At 46.9% G+C, this 19239-nt stretch overlaps 2 long non-coding RNA genes across 2 annotated transcripts in view; both read right to left on the bottom strand.

Moving 5' to 3' along the window:
* LOC128352208 (uncharacterized) overlaps window positions 1-3624 on the bottom strand; it is a 40320-nt gene extending 36696 nt beyond the window's left edge. The window contains exon 1 of the long non-coding RNA XR_008320260.1: window positions 3553-3624. This is a non-coding gene — a long non-coding RNA (uncharacterized LOC128352208). The remainder of the gene's footprint in view (window positions 1-3552) is intronic.
* Window positions 3625-4519: 895 nt separating this feature from the next.
* Window positions 4520-18956, bottom strand: LOC128352207 (uncharacterized). The gene is made up of 3 exons (XR_008320259.1): window positions 18864-18956; window positions 6056-6218; window positions 4520-5016 (listed from the first exon to the last, which is right to left on the bottom strand). It is a non-coding gene; the product is annotated as an uncharacterized LOC128352207 (long non-coding RNA).
* Window positions 18957-19239: the final 283 nt, after the last annotated feature.

Below are 19239 nucleotides of genomic sequence, written 5' to 3'. Positions count from 1 at the left end.
GGGATGTAGTCAGAATCATCATCATCACCATCATCTTTATTTGTTAGCTGCCACATAACAAATTGTTCTCTGGGCAGCTCACAACACAACATTAAAATATGAAATAAAAACACATTAAATGGTTCTGAATTGTTTTAAAATTGTTTTTATATTGTTTTAAGCATTGTGTTTTAAATGGTGTTTGTTTTAATTTTTTTTAAAATTTATTGTGCACTGCCCAGAGCCTTTGGATGGGGCGGTATAAAAATGTAATAAATAAATAGTAAAAAATAAATCATAACAGAGCAAAAGGAGGGGGGAGAAAATACAATACAAAGCAATTTAAAAACTCTTTTGAAATCAGTTAAAAATCTAATTTGAAAATCAAAATTTAAAAGGGATGAGTGAACAAAAAGGTCTTTAGCTGGCATCTAAAAGAACAACGTGATAAAACCAGGTGAACTTCACTGGGGAGGCTATTCTATAAATGGGGTGCAACCACTGAAAAGGCCGTCTCCCTAGTAGCCACCCACCTCACCTTGTTTGGCAGGGGCACCCGGAGCAAGGCCTCCAAAGAAGATCTTAAGGTCCAGGCTGGGACATATGGGGCAAGGCGCTCTCTCAGGTAACCCAGTTCCAAGCCATTTAGGTCTTTAAAAGTTAAAACCACTTTGAATGCACTTTGAATTGGGCCTAGAAATGCAGCTGACAAAGCACTGGCATAATATGCTCAAATACATTGTCTAATATGTTGTGAAGATAAAAAATAACCATGTACACTGATCTAAACTCCAAGGAGGGAGAGCAGGATATAAGGGTAAAAATAAATAAACAAACAAACAAACAAACAAACAAATAAATAAATAAATAAATAAATATGTTCAGTCCCAGTTAATACTCTTGCAGCCCTATTTTATACAAGCTGCAGTTTCTGGACTGTTTTCAAAGGCCGCCCCACATACAATGCATGGCAGTAATCCAAGCAAGAGTTTACCACAGCATGAGTAACTGTGGCCAAGCTATCTCTGTCCAGGTCAGGTCACAGTTGGCATATCAGCTGAAGCTGATAAAAGGTGCTCCAAGCCATAGAGGCCAATTGAGCCTCTAGGGACCAATGAGCACACCCAAACTACAAACCTGGATCAATGAGCACACCCAAACTACAAACCTGGTCCTTCATGGGGACTGCAACCCCATCTAGAACAGGCTGAACATCATTCTCCTCAGCAGAGGAACCACCGATCAGCAGTACTTCTGTCTTGTCTGGATTGTTCACCCTCAACCAATCCATTACTGCATCCAGGCACTGATTCAGGACAGTCACTGCCTCACTAGCATAGCCAGGAAGACTGTTTTATCTATTATTACTGCTTTGTGAATGGTCACTGACTGACATCCAGGCTGATAAAGCACTGGTGCTATGGAAGAAGCACCAATGCTTCTGAAGCATTCAACACAGTTCCACTGCTTATGCAGCAGTGGGGGGGGGGGGCGGCAAATTTTGACAACCTCCCCTTCCTCTGAAGTGCTTGCTCCGAGCTAGAGATGTGCGAACTGGCTGAAGCTCGAGCCAGTCCGACATTGAACCGGCCCTGTTTGAGGGCTCGCCCTTCAGCTGGACCAAGCCTGGTTCAGCTCAAGGACGAGCTGAGCCCCCCACCCCCCAACCCAAACCAGCTCAGGGCTGGTTCGGGGACAAAACATCAAAAAAAATATTTAACCACTTAACATCTTGGCGGCCCCAGGGGGTGCTTCTGTGGCCATGGGGGGCTGGCAAAAGTGCATAGTGGCCTCCAAAATGGCTGGTGCACGCATTCAAAGTGCCAAAACAGCCCTGAAATGGGCCAAACAACACTTCAAAGACCAGGGTGAGACCAGAGATACCCCCGGCCTCCCAAATCACCACCATGGATATTGAAAGGGCTGAAAAAGCCCTGAAATGGACCAAACCAGCCCTTCAGAGAGAGGAGGGAGGCTCGTGGGGGTGGGAGACACCACTGCAGCCACAGCAGCTCCTCCCTGGCTGCCGTGGTGGTAAGTTAAAAAAAATTCACACACACCCTGCCACCCTCGAGCCAGACCTGAACCAGTTTAGACTTGGGCCCAGGTCACTGTGCACAAAACTAGACCAGAACCACGACCAGAACCACGGTCTAGACCAGACCCACGGCACGAGTCCAATTCGATTTGAGCCAAACCGGTTTTTCCGGTTTTGTGCACATGCCTACTATGAGCCACTAACAATATGTTTATGAGGACTGCACAGCCCTCAGGAACATATTTCAGGTGGCACAGGATGCTTCTGGAGAAAGGGGAGGTGTTCAAAATTTGGCCTCCTCCTTGCTCCAGTACTGGTGCAGTGTTAGTCTGGAATTCTTCAGAGGCACTCTAGTGCCTTTCCTGTAGCACCAGTGCTTTGCTAGTCTGAATGTCAGGCATTCCACTTATCTCTTACCTTTTTAATTTTACATAATGAGGCTATGCACATGAGCAACCCCACTCAGATTAGGGAAGCCCTACATGGCTAGGGTTGCTTGTGTGCAGTGCTAGGATTAATCTCAGTCCCGGTGCTGCTTCCCCTGCGAGCCCGAGTTTTGTACCTGGGCTTTTACCTTGGTTAACGAGTGCCTTTTACTCAAGGCACAGGGTTGTGTTTGTGCTCAGTCTGCACACAGCCCACATAAAATGGGGGGATCCCCCATTGCACCATGCTCATTGTGCGGTGCATTGTGGGATACAGGGGCGTAGCAAGGTTGGAATGGGCCCAGAGACGAGATTTTAAAATGGCCCCCCCCTCAAAGTCCAGGGCCTCCGCACACCCCAGGCCCCCAAGGATTTAAGTCTGATATTCCAAAATAAGTACGCTGCCTGGAAATACATTTCACTGAATACACACACACGTCACAATATATAGTGATATACATTGAGTACTATACATTTGTTTTACTTTTAATGCCTAGAACACACTAGAAAGATGAATGATTAAAATGGCCCCCTCGCTGCAGATTAGCAGAGGAGAATTTCGACCATGCAGGGTGAGCCTATGTTTGTTTTCTCAGAATTCTGAACAAATTCAGTCAAGTTCGATTCCAGGAGGTTTTTCACAAGAGGCTTTTAAAGCCCTTTAACACACATCTCCTCTGGAATAGAGGTGCTGCATGCACATGTTGGCGAGATTTACCCTGAAGTCCCTGCAAGTTATTGGGGAGCAGTTCACACACAAGAAAAATAAAATAAAATAAAAGCACAAGACATGCTTCACAGTTCTCACTCAGACCTTCTGGGTTGCAAAACAACTTGAACATAAGTGCATTTATAAATGAATGAATGAATGAATAAAATAAATATAATACTGTTTCTTCCAGAAGTTTTTGTAATTTTTTGCCATGAAACAAGCCACTTATAGGACTTTTTAGATAGTTTTTTTTAAGCCAGCAAATTTTCCAAGCTGTTTAAAAATAAATATTCAGAGACTTCTCAGTCCCTCCCCCCCCCATATCAAAGCCCTATGGCAAGCAGATGCCTATATATCCGGGGGGGGGAGGTAACCACAAAAAGGAGTTCACACTCTACCTGGCAGCAAGGGGTCTTCTGCTGCAGAGACCAGTGGTGGCCACTCTGGCTGCCTCCTCCTTCCTGGCTGGCTTGGGCCCTACTGGAGTTCAGGCTTCACAGAGGCCTACACGAGGCCTCCGTGGAAGCCGATCAGCTGAGAGGCGGGAGAAAAGGAGCTCTTTGCAGCTTGTCTGCTGCTTCCATTGCGGGCCAGGAGAACAAGCATGAGAGACAGCGAACAGGGCAAGTGGCTGAGGGGCCTTGGGGCTGGGCAGGGGGCAATGGGGAGTCACGTGAGGTGCCTCTGGGGGGCCCCTCCAGGCAGTGGGGCCCCCAGACAACTGTCTCCCCTTGCCCGATTGTTGTTACGCGCCTGGTGGGATACCTGGAGGCTGGGACAATGAGTCCCAGTCTCCAGAGATCCATGCTGCTCCATGCGGTGCTGATTGTGTGGGCGTACAGCAGTGCACCAAGGGGGGAAAGCAACCATCGTCTGGGGAGAAGGTAGGTTCCATCCTGCCTTCCCCCTGCCTGTCCACCATGATGTGCCTGTCCACCTTAATGATGACCACAGATTATACCCCTTCCATTCCATAGCCCTATGACACCATATATACATTTTCCCCTTCTTGCTCCATAAAAGAGCAGCCTGGGCCAGGGGTAAGCCCTTGGCACGAGCCTAAGCGCAGGAGCGCAAGGGTTCTTGTCCTCGTGGCTCTCAGCCATGTAGGGAACCGCCACTGGACCCCAGAAGTCAGAGAGAACACAATAAAGATCTGGAGAATTGCAGATCAGGAAACCTGATGGGAACAGCCCTCTCCATACTAATAGCTGTATAGAGCCTACTAGATTAGCTGATCAGCCCTGCCCCTGGAACAAAACTCCTGGTACTGTGTGTGACCACTGGCAAAAGTACTAAAAGACGTTAGGGTTTATATAGAATATTGCTTCAGTTTTAATAGGAGGGAGTTTTTATTTCTTGTCATTATTAAGATGTTGCACTTCAAAACATGTGTTGGGGGGGGCTGTTACTTTGGAGGAGGCCTTTCCAATTGAGATGGCCCTTGGCAGAGGGCAATATGGCAGTAGGGGTAGGACATGGCCAGTGAGGTGAAGGCACGGTGGCTATATCAAAGCCATGACACCCTCCAGTCCTTCCCCCATACAAGGAGACCCCAGTAACTCTCCCAGCAGCCCACCTTGGCTGAAGCTGGTGCTATTATGTGCCAGGTCCATAAATACAAAGACCACAGCTATCCAGGAGGTTATCCTGGATGAGCATGTGGACCTGGCGTGCACTACAGACTAAGAACTGGGTTGGATATGGGGGGAAATGTAAATCTCTCTCTGCTGTGCCCACCAGGTTTCCGGGTGCAGTATCAGACAAGGCAAGGTGGGCGAGGAGGTGGGGTTACCCAGATTCATCAGGAGACAATCCCCCTCACCAGATGCATCATCTGCCATTCTGACCAGTTCAAGTGCCTGCATGCAGTAATGGGATCACAAGACAAAGTTGGGATTATGTTAGTATACCACCCACCCTGCTGTCTAACTGTCTCTCTGCCTGAGCTGTTTGAGGTTGTCTCAGATGTGGCATTGAGGACCCCAATCTGTTTGACTTGGGGGACTTTAACATCCATGCTGAGACTGTCTTGTCTGCTGCATCTCGGAACTTCATTTCCTACATGACGACCATGGGCTTGTATCAACTGATTTCCAAGCCATGCGTGGGATTTGGTCTTTGGGTCAGTGGTGGACAGTGATGCTCTGTGGATAATCCAGGAGGCCTTAATACCACTGTCATGGACGTATTACTATATGGTGAAGATTGGACTGAGTGTGGACCCAACACACCTCTTCAGGGATGGGGGACCAGTTAGGATGGTCTGCCCTTGGAGGCTTAAGGATCCTAATGGATTCCTGAAGGCTCTGGGAGATTTTCCTGATGAGAGAGTGGACAATCTGGTAGATGCCCTGGTCTCCCTCTGGCATGAGGAGATGGGCTGGGTGATTGATACAGTCGCTCCTAGGCGATTTACATGGTTGTGCAATGTCTACCATCAGATCCTAGAGAATGAATGAAGATGAGCTCTGTTGCCCTCCCGGGGAAGGCTCCATTGCTTAAAGGGGCCTTGCCCAATTTTATAAGCACTGGCTCTTGTGGCACTGGCAGTGGTGACTGGTACTGAAGGCAGGGGGGGGGAGGGGACAAACAACATCTATAGCTCCTGATCTGCATTCCCTCCCTTCACTGGTTGCCTCTCATTCACCCTGTCTGCCCCCCCCTTTAATAATTTAAAAGCATCTTCTCCCTTGAGAAGGGAACTCCCTCAATTCCCATGCAAAATACCAGCCCAGGCAGCTGAGGCAGCCAGAGTGGGGTGGGGAGATAAGGAGATACAGCTGCTACTTGCCCCCACCCACCCACCCACCCACCCAGTCATCAGTACTGGCTGCCTCTGGGCACTGGAGAACCTTCACAGGGGACTCCTGCAAGTTAGGGGGTGAAGACCGGACTGACCTTGAGTCATGGTGGTGGTGCTGGCTTAGGTTCCTCAGCTCTCTTGTTGTGGAGGGTCCTGGTGGCATGGGGTCTCCCAGGTCATAGGGTTGTCATCCCCTGAACATGTCTCCCAGTTGTGGAGATTCATGATTTGCAGTCATGATAATGGACCTATGAAATTCTGAAATTCATTTTTGTTCATTAAATTATGTTGATGAATATCATCGGCAGCAATGCTCATATGATCAACTCTTTTTTTAAATTTAATGTTTTAAAATATTTTATAACATTTTATATATTGCAACAACATGCCCAAATTGCCCCCCTCCCCCATACCTCCACCCCTCCAAGAAAGAAGATGAAGGGGGAAGAAAGAAAGAAAGAAAGAAAGAAAGAAAGAAAGAAAGAAAGAAGAGGGAAAAAGGAAGAGAAGAAGGGAGAATCACCATTGCACTAGAAGATGTGGATAGGTCAGAAGGATTCTTATTCTAAGAAAAGATTAAGAAAGTTATCCCAAATTTCAGAACATTTATCCAATTTATTTACTTTTAAGAGGGCCCATTTTTCATGTGCCGCAAGCTTAAGCAGGTCCTGTACCCAATCCTTGCACCTAGGGGGATTGGGAGATTTCCACAGCCTCAATATCAACCTCTTGGCAACCAGCAGGCTCTGCCAAAGCCATTGTTTAGAGCTGTATTTTAGTCTCCAGCTGGTTGGAATAAACCCCAACACTGCATTTCGATCCTTCAGTGCAAGAGATGAATCCAGCACTAAGTTAATTCGCATAGTGACCTCTCTCCAGAAGCCTTGCACTATGGAACATTCCCAGAACATATGTGTTAAACTGGCCTGTGGATTATTGCATCTCCAACAGTTACTATTTGAGGACATTTTTAATTGCATAAGGTATAGAGGAGTCCAGTAGGCCCTGAAATAATCTTCTGCTGGATGAGGCACAATTTAAGATCCAATGATCAACTCTTGAGGAGACCATCATCACCTTCAGAGAGTCCTGATGGGACAGGCCCTCCCTTAGCTTCCTCGGGGCTACTGAAATACCAGTATGCCCTGAGGGGAAGGCAAAAGAAGAGAAGCAAAGGTCCTAGAGTTTATGCTATCAGCTTCTAATTGTTTGTGCTGGTATATATTTTATATGATTGTAAGCACTGGGCAGCATCCAGACTAAGTTAGTCATGACTTAGTCCTATTAGCTGACTTTAAAAATGTAAAAGCAGCCTCATGGCACCCTATGTTTAAATGTAATCATGGAAATTACCTTTCTGACCTCTCCGAGTTGTAGCAAAAAGAAGCATTCTTACCTGCCTAAGATTATAAGAATTGTCCTCCAGTGTTATAGGAATACTACATATAAACTTAGATGTGAACTTGTATACCACTTTCCTTAGCCATCTTATTTCTTGATCACTCTTCCTAGCACTCCAATCTCTCTCTCTATTACACTCTATACTAATGTATAGCTCCTCTGACCTTAAGGATTATGAAGCTGCTTCAGAACCTCCTATGATTCACCCCTTCTTGATTCATTTCCTTGCCTTTCTCCCCTTTTCCTCAACCTTATTTCACAGCCTACACATCCTCGGTTTCCCCTTTCTCAGTCTGTTGCCTACTCTATAGTTTCCTATCTCCTGGGACCTCTTCCAAGTCCTCAGCCATTCCCTGTGTGGCAGGCAGGGCCGATGAGAGAGGGGGAAGCCAGTAAAAATTATCGAGGCCTGGCAGTCCATAAGGGGGCCTGGGGCTCAACTATGTTTCTTTTTTTTCTTTCTTGCCCGCCGCTGCCCTGGGCCTGCCCCACCACTGCCACAAGGCCAAACCACCAATCTTTAAAATAATTCTAGTCGCCGTGTGTGAGGCCAGGTGGTGGGGATGCTCCACCACCACCACCACGGGGGGTGGGGGTGCTCATCTTACATACACCCCTGGCCACATACATGGCAGCTAGAATTATTTTAAAGATCAGTGGTTTGGTCTTGTGGTGTCAGCGGCAGAGAAGCCTTGCAGTGGCGGCAGAGGCAGCCTCATTACAGTGGGGGGGGGCTCGCAGTGGGCCCCCCCCAATCTGCTCAATCATAGCTACACCCCTGTTGTGTGGTTATTAACCTCAGTTAAGCTGACAACTTTCCCTTTCCTCATAGAAGTTTAAGTGGACATTCTGTGCTGCCCCATGGCAGCTCAGACAATCAGAATCAAATGCTTCACCACTAATAAGGAAAGGTTGTGCCGTAGAGTCGGTATTGACTCCGGGCAACCACAGTTATAAGTACAATAACATAATGATAGCTAAATTTCAAAATCATTGGGATTTGAATAAACCATTAACTTGTACTCAGAGAAATGTCTCAGCATAAGTACATTTGAATATTTCTCAAGATAAATTAATATTCAAATTAAATTAATACAACTTTCCCTGATTTTGTTCAGCTATATCTCTCAGTACATAAATTTAAAATGTAGTAATGTATTGTTGATCTCCTGAAATTGTATATTGACCTTGTTATCTCAAGGTCAATAGAATATTTCTGATCATGTGATCCATTGGGGGCAGGAAAGATGGTGCTTTTGTTTTGTTTCTTTTCCTTGGGCTTTTTTGGGAGGGGGAGGGAGAAGGACAAGACCCAGCTTCTAAAACCAGGAAATATATAAATAAAATCTGAAACATGAATTTTCAATCACACTCCAATCAATATCACAATAAAATAATGTTGTAACAGACAACCCGGCCAGCGCAGCTCCTTCATTTGTTTGCTTTCCAATTGCCTGCTCACAACACTGTAGCTCGATGAGGTTAAAGAGATCTTCTGAGAAAGATCCTATTGATTTTAATTACCGAGAAACAGCCCACAGGGACAAAAAGAACTTTGCCTGTTTATTTAGCCAGTGCTGTGCTGCAGTATTGTATAAGGAGAGATCAAATCAGTTGCTCTCATTATTACAATAATAATAAGGCAGAAAAAGTGCTTCAGGGTCTGGGGAACATTTTTAGGCAATAACCTCCACTACTCCTCCCCACTAATACATGGCAAACTCAAAGAACAAGCAGCAATTACTGGTGATCAATATTAATTCAATTAAATTCATGTTATTTATATCATAAAAAGACTGTTTAATATTTTCAAAATATACTAACCAGAGCAGGTGGTGTCTTTATTATAGATTGATTTTTATCATTGCTAATGCTAAATGCCTATTGAATGGTATAACTTCTTGTGGGTTGAAGCTGATAATTAGTTATTCAGGATAAAGCTATGGACCCAGCGGTACGATAAATGTTTATAAAACTGATTGGCCTGACAATGCAGCCTACTTAGGAGTTAAACGGGAAAGGTCTTGGGGGATTAGCAGCCATTAGAGGGATGGATTCTATCTATCTTAGGTACTTAAGACCATTCTTGATCTTTTAGGACTTATCCACACTATTCTGCAAAGCATGTTTCACTACATTATTCCCTTTCTGTGATGATCCTGTAAGACGCTAACCCTTCCCCATACATGGTGCTCTCCACGAAATATAGGGGGATTCCTTACTGCAGAGTTGACACCTTCGGCCAGAGGAATAGCTAGATTGATGGGTGTTCTCCTTTTTTAAAAAAGAGGAAAAAGGTTGCTCGTGCAGTTTAGCTCTGCCTGATTGGACCTCCCAGTTCAACGAATGAGTGTTAATTTCCACTATAAAAAGTGGGGGAGTGAAATTGGCAAGATTTAGTCAATGTGAAACCAATGGACAAAGCTCATTTACAGCTTTGAATTGGCAAGGAGGGAGGAGAGGAAGCACACAGCCTCCATACAAAATCATTTTTTCTAATTCATTTTGCTATGTAAAGTGCTTTGAGGACTTCTTCTTGTTGAAAAGCAGAATATAAATAGTCGTTGTCGTCATCATCATCATCATAAAGGCTGACATCCTGACTAATGAAACCCTTGAAGGAGGACATCGCGCCAGTGCAAAGCTACTGTGCTTCATCTGGAGTTTGTGTCAGTCTGGTGTTGTGCTAGCAAAAGTGTGCTTGTGCAACAGTGCACAACTGCAACATGTCTCATTTGTTTTCAATGGAACTTTTGCACAATTGTACAAATCCCTGGTTTTTTATGCAACTATGCAATCACCTTGGCTCATTATGCAAATGCTTCATTACTTAGGATGTCAGCCAGTTATCATAGCTTCACTGAGAAAAATCATCTGGATCATGAAAAACAAATGAATAGCTACTTACAGATGACATATAGACCAAGGATACACGGGTGCAACAAGAAATCAGCCTAACAGCACTTCCTATCTAACTGCACCAGTACACTGGGGAAGGGGCAATTTTTCACGCCCTCCCATTCCCCAAATAAATCAGTGGTGGCTTTTTAAAGGAATTTTTCCATTAATTCTTGGGATATGCAAACAGGTTTGAACTCGAACCGGTTCGATTCGAAGTTTCACACTCGGACCAAGCAGTGCATTGCATTGGCAATGCTGGTCCGAGTTCAAACCAATCAAGCCAGGTTCAGTTTGAACCTGTTTGAGCCGGTTCGATGGTTCTAGACACCCTTTTAGATGTTGTCTTCCATTTTGTGTAACTTGTGTTGCTTGCTTTCATTGGCTGAGCTCTTGCTTCCCTGATTGGCCAGATGAGTCTGGCTCTCTGGTAGGTTCTGCACTGTACAAGTCCTTGAGAAAGTTCTGCACTATGCCAGTCCTATTGGCTAGGAGATAAGGCAAAGGTGGGGGTTCCCAAAGGAGGGAGTTTCAAATCCTATTTAAAGCCAAGTCTCTTTAAAATCACTCTGGCTGTAGTCTTGCTTGGCTTCCTTCTGGCCTGCTGCTGGGTGAGAGTTTGCCTGGCAAACACTGCTGTGTTTTTTTGTTCCCAATCCCTTCTGCCTGTTTTTCTGCTTCCCCCCCATTCCCCGCTACTTTAAACCCCCTTTCCCCTGGTGTGACTGACTCTGTGTGTGTTTGTTCTCTGTTGCTGATTTTTTCCCCCTGAGTGAGTGAGTGAGTGTCTATCTCTCTCTCCCCTCTCCTCTGGGTCAGGAGGCCCTGGCCCTTTGATCTGAGGCCTCTCTCTGGCCCATTTCCCTAACACCCAGCCCCACATTTCCCCCACCTTTTTAGCTTCTGTGGTGGCTGCTGCTTTTAAATCTGTTGGCTGAGTTGAATAGAGTCCTCAGCTCAGCAGCCACTGCCAGTTGTTTTTATTTTATTCTGGGGTTTTTTTGGGGGTGGGTTCTTTGTTTTCTCTGGAGCAGGTGCTTTTCTTTGTTAATCCTTTTCTTGCTGTGCTTAGCACACCACCTGCTCCAGAGTCCAGCATCACACACACGCAACCTCCACTTTCCTTCCCTTTCTTTCCCCCTTCCCCATCCCCACAGCCATTTTCCCCCACCAGCCTTTTTATTTATTTAATCAGAGTTTTTTTCTTTAATGTGTTTGTTTGAGTGGGTTAACAGCTGGAAAGCTTTTCTTTCTGCCCTACCCCTGCCCCAGCTGTGCGTGCCTGCCCACGCTGTGCCAGCCTTCCACTGGTCTGAAATTCCTTCTTTTTTCTTCTGACTAGTGTGTGGGGCAGAAGATCTGCAGGATAACGAGGGGGTAAGTGCTTACTTTTGGTTGCCCCCTTTGTCCCCTTCAGATTTCCTTATATAGGGCCTCCTTTCCTGTTTGGGTGTGGGGAGATATATTTTCTGTGTTTTTCCTTCGCAGGCTGTTTCTTGTTTTCACAGGTTGTTTCTTGTTTGCACAGGTTCCCCCTTAGTTGCACTCCATTGTGTATTTTATTGCGTTGGTTTTTATTGTATTGTTTTGTTGTGGGTGGAGAGGGTGGGTTGGCTTATTTTAAATAGGGTTTTCTTTAAATAGGGGTTTTTTTAAGGTGTTTTTCCCCCCAAATAAGTGTTTCTTTAAATCCCACCCTCCACTTTTTAAATTTTTAAAATTTAAAAGCCCCCAGGTATTTGGGAATGTCTGAGCACCATGTGGCTAGCAAAGCTCACAGCAGAGTGGCAGGTAGAGGTGGGAGGGGTCCCCAAGCTGTTGCGGGAGGCCAGGTGGGGGGCAGAGAAGTCACCGTCATGGGGTCCCACAGGTTCCAATAGGCGAATTCTTTGGTGAGGTGATGGCACAAAGGCTCTCTCATCCAGAGGAGCCTGCTGCTGTTGAGCCAGGTGCTGGACCAGTGGTGGATCCATCAGATGGTGCGCCACCAGTGTTGCCACCCCGTGTGGAACCTGGCAGTGCGGGGGGCTCTCCTACCATGGAAGCTTCTTCCATGGTTGAGGTGGAGGGCATGGGCTTAATGGCTGGCAGTGCAGCCAGATTTTCCCTCCCTCTTGTGGCCCCTCCAGTCTTCCTCTCGCCACTCAGTGGTGCCCCCTGATGATGCTCAGGTCATGGTGGAGTCCAGTGCTGGGTCCTCCTAGTCTGGCTACAAGGGAGAAGGGTCTGCTGCTGAGGTGGAGGGGGCAGCCCCTCCTCCAGTGAGGGGCCCTTCTTCTTGTGCACTGAGTGGAAGGGGGGTGGGTGATGGTGGTGGGTGAGCACCATCAGCCCCCCAAGTCTGTTGTCATCCAAAAGGCCCAAGATGGTGTCCAGGACATCGGAGGCCACCCAGAAAAGTGATGTTTGGTGGCATTTTGAGGTCCCTAAAGATGCCCCAACTACTGCTTGTTGCGTCCACTACAGGGCACAGGTCTGTTGGGGCAAGGATGCTAAGCATATGGGGATGACCTCCATGTGGTGGCACATGTGACAGCATCACCCAGATCTCCTTGACTCCCTTGGCAGCATTAGTGTGCCTCATGTGCCTGCGACTAGCTCTGACAAGGGCAGTGCGCCAGCTTCCATAAAGCAGGGCATGCTGCCAGTCAAGCAGTGGACACAGTCATCGGGCCAGAAGCACCCCGGTCATGTGGACCCATGTCTCCTCACCTGCCTGATGATGGCCACTGATGACCAGCATTTTCAGATGGTGAAGAATGCCAGATACTCCAGGTGCTAGCACCCAACTACACCATCCCCTCAAAGACCACATTTAGCTGGAACGTGGTACAGGCAGTGCAGGCAACACAGGCAGTGTACAGGCAGTGCAGAGAGCTTGTGTCAGCCATGCTGTATGCAGCACCAGCTGGCACCAGCATGCATTTCACCACTGATCTGTGGAACAATGTGAGTGGGATGTATGCTGCTTTCCTGGCCCGGACTGCCCACTGGTGGGGTCCAGAGAGAGAGGGGACCTCTGGTCCTGCCTCGGGCTCCGGCATGTCCCACATCGCATTTTGGCACAGGTGGGACATCTTGCACATGGAGACCTTAGATGTCAAGCACACCAAGGAGGAGATGGCAACCGTACTCAGCTGCCAAATTTCCACATCTCACCTGGGGTTTCATTGTGACATACAAATGGCTCCAACATAATGGCAGTGGTAAAGTCAGTGTTGGAGTGTGTGAATATCTGCTGCATGGCACACATGCTCCACCTGACTGTCAGGGATGCCCTTGGCATCAAGGAGGCAAAGGCGTCCAGGGAGCATGGCCGCCCCATGTTAGGTGCTGTTGTTGCCACGGCTGCGCTTGTGGAGAAGTTCTGCAAGATTGCAGCCCACTTTCACCAGAGTGAAAAGTCCAGGCACCTGCTTCGTGAGTGGCAGCATGTCCATGGAGTTCCACAATATCTCATCCCCATGGATGTAGATACCCGGTGGAACTCCACCTTCCTATTGTTCCAGCGCCTGCTGGAGCAGGAGGTGGCCCTCGACAACCTGGCAAGGAACCTTGGGTGTGTGAGGCCTATCCAATGTGGAGAAGAAGTTCATGTCCAAGATGGTGTCAGCACTCGAGCCCTTCCTGTTGACCACGAAGAGCTTGTGTGGCGACACCATTCCTCTGAGCCAGGCCCTGCCTGTGGCTCTGCTCCTGGAGAAACTGATGGGTGATCTCTGGACCTCGCTGACCACACCAGATGGGCATGCTCTGGCTGGAAGGCTGAGGGCCAGGGTTGTCAACAGGCTGGTCGATGAGTTGAGTAACAGGGAGGAGTACATCCTGGCTTGTCTCTCTGACAAGGACAATGTCATTTGCGTGGATGACTTGCCCAGACGGAGGGACCTCCTGGTCAATAGAGTTAGGGAGGAGGAGGCCATTAGGACTGGCAGAGACCAGGAGGGTGGTGATGGTGCGCCCCCCCGAGCGTGCATGGCCCACACAGCAGCAGCAGTGTGGGTAAACCAAATTAATTTTTTCAGAGCCCCCTCTCTTTCTCCTCTTCAGTCTAGCAGCACACACATGCGCAAACATGAATACACAACAATGATGACTATGTGGTCTGGTGCCACCATGTGCTTGAGGCCGTGTGTGGCCTCCAGCAAAGATGTGGTGGACCAGTCACTCTGAGGTGCTTTTCCCCACAGGCAAACACATGCATTTTATATGAAGAGAAGAGCAGAAGAACCAAGTGCATGTATTAGTTTAAGTTCTCCTTCAGTGTGGTGGTGTGTTTTTGCCTTGCCCCTCTCTCTTTGCAGTTTGCATGCAGAGTTGGTTTTACTGCCTTGCAGCGTCTTGTTGCTAGGTCTGGTTTGTTTGTGGCTGTTGTAGCAGTCTATGGTGTTTGGTTTGGTGGTGGTAACCTTGGTTTTGCAGTTGTGCGGGCAGGTCGGTCTCTGTGGTGGTCTTTTGGTTTTCAGCTTGCTTTCTTTTGAGTTGTGCCACTGCATGTTGGTGTTGTGGCCTGCTAGGGGCACAAAACCAGGGTGGGTGGTAGACACCCATGGATGCCAACTGCCACCCAAACCCCAAAGTAATCGGGCACTCCTGTGAGTTTAGGTGATTTTTTAAAAACGATTTTTTCCCCATTTTTGCATTTCTCCCATTGGGGACAGTGGAGATTTGGGGCAGCCCAGCCAGCCCATTCTCCCCTTTGGGTCTGGGGGCATGGCGTGTTGTGCCACAACTCCCCCTAGGCAGCCTCAAAAAAACTCCAGGGGGGGAATGACAATAAGCTGGGACTGCCTGGGGGGAATTGTGGCATAACCTGCTGTGCCCCCAGACCCACTCTGAGGTGCCCTGGCACCCCACAAAGGGGGCAATGGAGCTGCCTCAAATTCCCATTATTCCCTATGGGAGAAATGCAGAAATTGGAAAAATCTTTTTAAAAATCATTAAAAATCACAGGAGTGTCCAATTGCTTTGGAGTTTGGTGGGTGGTAGGCATCCCTGGTAGCACTACCCACCCCGGTTTTGTGCCCCTAGGTCCTCTGCATAGGGAATAATGAGCCAGTTTGAGTCCCCATTATACCCTTTGTAGAACCTTTTAGAACCGGTTTGAATTGGGTTCAAATTTGAAATGAACTGGGTGGGAGGGGTTTCGAGCAAAACCAAAACCAAACCTACACACCCTGGTTCAAAGCTGGTTCGAATTCAAACCAAACAGGCCAAGCCAGATTTGTGCAAATCCCTACTCACTACAATATATCTTACCTATATTCATTTCTGCTTGAAAAGGTTCCCATTTCCATATGGCAGAGGTTAGCCGCATGTGTGCCCCAGGGTAGCCCATGAGCTCTAGTGAATCTGGTGGATGTCACCTTCCCTTTATAGTTGGTTTTTTTAAAAAAAGATCCTTTACACTCACATACCCAAAAAGCAATTTGTGAAGTCTGGAGGCCTCTCTGGAATGACATCCAGTGTCACACTGTTGATGAAGACCACAAGAGCTGGTCTTGTGGTAGCAAGCATGACTTGTCCCCTAAGCTAAGCAGAGTCTGCCCTGGTTCTGTATATACGTGAGCACGGTAAGATATTCCCCTTGGGGACGGCCCCCCTTTGGGAAGGAGCCAGCGTGGTGTAGTGGTTAGAGTGCTGGACTAGGACCGGGGAGACCCGATACTAGCTGGGTGACTCTTGGCCAGTCACTTCTCTCTCAGCCTAACCTACTTCACAGGGTTGTTGTTAGGAGAAAAGTATGTAGTACACCGCTCTGGGCTCCTTGGAGGAAGAGCGGGATATAAATATAAAAATAAAATAATAAATAAATAAATAAAAGAGCATCTGAGGTTCCAAGTTCCCTTCCTGGCTTCTCTAAGAGAGGGCTGAGAGAGATTCCTGCCCGCAACCTTGGAGAAGCTGCTGCCAGTCTGTGTAGACAACACTGAGTGAGATGGACCCATGGTCTAACTCAGTATATGGCTTTCTATGTTCCTGTGTTCCTATGAAATAATGGAATTTTCAGCTACTGCGCAACTGAGAATCATAAACAGCAAAAATTATTTTTTTAAAATAATTGATTTAGAAGACCACTATGAACAAAGCACAACTCCACATTATGAACAAAGACACATCTCAAGCTGGAGCACACAGAGAATCCTTATGGTTTGGCTGCCGTAATAAATGGTCCAAGACATTTTGGTCCTTGAGGCAAGACAGCCAAGGCCACCCTGTTTGACCCCTGTCCCCTTACCTGGCAGCTCTGCTGGGCCTGGGGCAGCAGCCACAGCCACAGCTACAGCCACAAGTTATTGGGAGGGAGAGGAAATAGAGGGGAAAGAGTGGAGAGGGGAGACAACTTGGACTGTTTATTTAAAATATGTATACCCTGCTCCTCCAGTACACTATTGCTCAGGGCAGTTCACAACGTTAATGAAAGGATACAATGTAAAATAAGACTAACAAAGTTAACCAAATTTAAGTTAAAGAAGTTAAAAGACCAGACTAAAACCACATTTAAAATTACAATTTTCTTTTAAATTTCAAATTAAAAGTTATTTTTAAAGCTAAAAACTGAGAACGATAAACACCAAAGAACCTACCAGATATAAACAGAGATGAAACATTAAAAAGTCTCTTTAAAAAGATGTGTTTTCAATTGCTTTTTTTAAAAAAACACTGAGGGAGGGAGAATGTTGTAGCTCTTGGGGAGGGCATTCCAAAGCCAAGGGGCCACAACCAAAAAGGCCCTGTCTCTAGTCCCCACCAACCAGATCTCTAGAGTTCCTCCTCTGTGGAGAGAGAGGTGGAAGTAGGAAGAGGAGAGTGAGTCCCACTTATACAGCTTGCCTCTAAAGCACCACCAGTATTGGTAGAAACAGGCAAAAAACAGAGCAAGTTGGTGCAATGGATCCCCCAAGTTTACCATCCCCACAATTCAACACCCAGCATAGCATTTTTTTCTAAAATGTATACCATAACCATTTCGTTTGGACATAATACTTTGGCTTCAGTCTTACATCTTCCCACCCTTTGCCTTAAGACCAAACTAGACATGAAAGAGCTAGCTGGACTTGTCCCCTTAGCTAAGCAGGGTCCACCCTGGTTGCATATGAATGAGAGGCTTGATGTGTGAGCACTGTAAGATATTCCCCACAGGGGATGAAGCCACTCTGGGAAGAGCAGAAGGTTCCAGGTTCCCTCCCTGGCATCTCCAAGATAGGGCTGAGTGAGATTCCTGTCTGCTACCTTGGAGAAGCTGCTGCCAGTCTGTGCAGACAATACTGAGCTAGATGGACCAAGGGCCTGACTCAGTATATGGCAGCTCGCTATGTTCCATGTTTGCGGATCATGATGGAGGCAGCCAAACTCACTGTCCTATCCATGTATAAAGGTGGTGATGGGGGGTGGGGGAAGGGGTGGAAGTTTTCCATGAAAAGGCCCATGAGGAGGAGCTCTTATCCTACCACACCCCACTACTGCAGGCACTTTTCTTGCAGCTCTTCTCCAGTACTAGATATGTGGACTGTGCAGAAAGTGTCCTGAAACTATCGCACATGAGAAGGTGAGCCAGGGGAGAGTTTAGCTCCTGTCACCTGTGTAGAATCTAGAGGAAAGAGTTGTGGTATGCAAGGACAAGGCAGTGGTGTAGATGGGAATATGTTCAGTTGTGTGTCGAAAAGGTTCTGCTAAATCATAAATATACCTGTTTTATATTCTTACATTCTTGTGAGTTCAGTTGCTGTTTGTGCCCTCAAGAACCCATGTGTTTAAAATACTGAGTGTGATATGGGGTGTGTGTGTGTGTGTGTGTGTGTGTGTAGGGGGATAATGCTTGCAGTGGGGCGGGGGGGCTCCAAAGGCCTTTGGGTTAGGCTCCAAAATTACCTAGTTACCTCTGACTGGATGGAATCCTGTGCTGGGGATGGATAGGGCCAGTTGCTCTCCCCCTGCTAAATAAAGAGAATCACTAGAATCCAAGGCAAGAGTTGTGGTATGCAAGGACAAGGCAGTGGGGTTGAATCAGCAATATTAACAGTTTAATGAAATAGATATGTACAGAAAGGCAAGCGCAGTCTGCCTTCAGTGCTCTTAGTGCTGGCTGTTTGTTAGCCCCACCTCTACTCCAGGACTGGAATACCCCATTCAGAAGTTGGCCTGGATCAGGGAATGGATTAACCAAAAACACCACAACCTGCACACCTCCCTTGATGTTAAAAGCAGACTCCTGCTTTTTATGCTAATAGGGCAAACATATGAAACACATGGCCTTCCCTCTCACATCTAGTTTGACACCCCTGCCCCCAATCCTCCATAAACCAAGTGAGCATTTGTCAATGTGAGAGAAAATATTTGGAAGCCTGATGGCTGAGGCCATCCTGCTATTCCCTCTTTAAGCCAATCCACCTAACTAACTGGCGCAAAAGAGATGTGAGATCGGGGTCTTCCAAATTTAATGAACCATCCATGGTCACAGTGGAGTGCCTGTTCCCAGGCCAGTGTGATATGTCTTGCCACGTATGTTGGCCAGTCATTACTGAAGATGTCAAGGAAGTTGACATGACAGCCAAGAAATTCAAAATCTTGGCCTATAGATATCTCTCAAAGAATACAACTCACCTCAACACCACATGAGCCTGGTTAGGTCAGGAATGGTCTAATGAGTGATATGTGGCCTCTACTGGTACAGTTCTCACCAAATCTGTATCCTAGCAACAACAACAAACCCACATCACAAGAAAATTAAAATGTCAAGGAGAAGCCTCAGCTATGGATACCTAAATGGAACAGCTTCAGGGGGGATTTCAACCTGGAAAATGTCATAAGCAAAAGGTGTCATAGTGGTGATGAGATACGCATGATGACACTCAAAGCAAATCTCCTTTATAGACCTTCTTTTTATTGCGTATAGAAGGAAAAAGAAGGTCTACAAAGGAGAGAAGTGAAAGGGTTAAATCTTTCCTCCTCCAGCACCATGGTCCCCATCCAGATCACA

The sequence above is a fragment of the Hemicordylus capensis genome, chromosome 3 (assembly GCF_027244095.1).
Source record: "Hemicordylus capensis ecotype Gifberg chromosome 3, rHemCap1.1.pri, whole genome shotgun sequence".
NCBI classification, from domain to species: Eukaryota; Metazoa; Chordata; class Lepidosauria; order Squamata; family Cordylidae; genus Hemicordylus; species Hemicordylus capensis.
Note: the sequence above shows the minus strand (reverse complement) of the source record. Positions and strands in the feature narration are given on the sequence as shown.